This window comes from Chinchilla lanigera, unplaced genomic scaffold (genome assembly GCF_000276665.1).
Source record: "Chinchilla lanigera isolate Chin_1 unplaced genomic scaffold, ChiLan1.0 scaffold00018, whole genome shotgun sequence".
Lineage (NCBI taxonomy): Eukaryota > Metazoa > Chordata > Mammalia > Rodentia > Chinchillidae > Chinchilla > Chinchilla lanigera.
The window spans coordinates 16,898,631-16,900,537 of NW_004955419.1; the positions used below are offsets into that span (position 1 = coordinate 16,898,631).

At 42.8% G+C, this 1,907-nt stretch overlaps 1 pseudogene; it reads left to right on the forward strand.

The window, feature by feature from the left end:
- LOC102003347 overlaps positions 1-1,232 on the forward strand; it is a 2,902-nt pseudogene extending 1,670 nt beyond the window's left edge.
- Positions 1,233-1,907: the final 675 nt, after the last annotated feature.

The window sequence follows — 1,907 nt, forward strand, 5'->3', positions numbered from 1 at the left end:
ACACCAGGGCAGAATGGGGGAGGAATGCCCTCAAGCACTCTTTTCCTCTCCCTTACATATGTAAACTATCCACCCCAGGGCGGGTGTAGCTCTCACACCCACCAAACTCTAAAAGCCTGCCCCTCAAGCCTGTTCACTTGAGGCTTTGGGGGACACACAGATTCAAACCATAACAACTGGGGAAGTCACAAGTAGTAAGCAGAATAGCCAGAGTTCAAACCAAGGTAGTCTGGCTGCAAACTCCAGACACATTTCACTACACTGCTTCTAAATTTCACTTGAGGATTTTATACAGTTCTTATGCCAAGCAGTAACTGCATAGACAGTGACTCTGAGGAGACACAGAAAAACAATTTTGTGTGTGCGTACCTGGAAGAGAGGCGGTGACCGGGAGCCCTGCACTGTGCAGGCTAAGGAGGCAACGCTGCCGCGGCCCTGGGCTCCTTCCTTTTCAGATGCGCCTGGGCCTCCCTGCAGGAAGCAGCGGTCCCCAGCCTCTGCGAAGGGTGATGTCAGATTTCTTTACTTCCAGAAAGAAAAGAAAGAAAAAATTGATACCTTACACCCTGAAAGTTAATTTAGGAGTCCAAAATCGAGGACTTCTTTCAAACTTGGCCATGGCTAGTGGAGGAGCAAGAGCCCTAACAAGACAAATACTGGAAATAAAGTACGCCGGTGCAGATTGCTGACAAGGCAAGCCGGTGCTTCATTCTTCTGAAAGGCCAGTTTCACGAATTTCAGGAAAGTACGTTTGGGGCTGCTGTTCTAACCCACACTGTGTGTCTAGATAATACAACAGTAAAGTTCGGGATACAGCTGGGCAAGAAGATACCATAGCCTAGCAGCAACGTACTACAGAGGAGCGCAAGCAGTCGAAATCTCACATGAATCACAAGTTAGGAGTCCTTTGCAAGAGCAAAAAACTGAACTAAAGAATTTAAGAAGCAACAAGTCTTAGCACTGAAATCTATTTATCAGGAAACAGCACTGATCTAGCAAATAAAAGAGCTGTAGATTCCCAGGAAACGCAATCCTATGCAGGTGACAACAGTTTATTATTCATGGAGACATCAGCTAAAATATCAATGAAGGCAAATGAAATATTCATGGCAATAACCCCAAAGTTGCCAACGAATGAACCACAGAATCCAGGAGCAAATTCAGCTGGAGGAAGAGGAGTAGACCTTACCAAACCCACACGCCCAACCAGGAGTCACTGTTGCAGGAACTAAACCTCCCGTTTGAACTACCTGGATTATTCTGCTTCTTAAATGTTAATCACAGTGAAATTGGAAAATTTAACCAGCCCTGTATGACTCCCAGATAGAAGAGACTTAAAGTAAAATTTCTCATACAGAATTATTTTAAGTGTTTTGAACTGCCGGGCATGTGGCACACACCTGTAATCCCAGCACTCTGGAGGATGAGGCAGGGGGATCGTTGTGAGTTCGAGACCAGCCTGGGCTACAAAGTGAGCTTAAGGCAGCCTGAACTGCATAGCGAGAACCTGTCTCAAAAAAAAAACAAAAAAGAAAGTGTTTTGAACTGCATTTCTATAACCTGCTGTGTCCTTCTGTCTAATGTTTCAGCAATAGAAAGAGAAAATGAGATCTGTGTGTATATCCCTTTTGCTAGACAGTTACAAGGGGATCATTTCTTGTCATTAGGGTTACAGACAAATGACTACCTGGACCCAAGTTAACCATCTATTTCTCCAAACTGGGACAATGGATATCTATGAAAAAATAGAAATTATTAATTGGGCTTTCTGAAAAACAATTTTAGAAAAAGATTATATAAAGATATCTATGCTTAGCTACAATAGTCACAAAAACATTCTTCTGTCATCTAAAGTGTACGTTCCATATTTTATTTATTTTGGGGGTTTTTTTTGTCTTTTTTTTTTT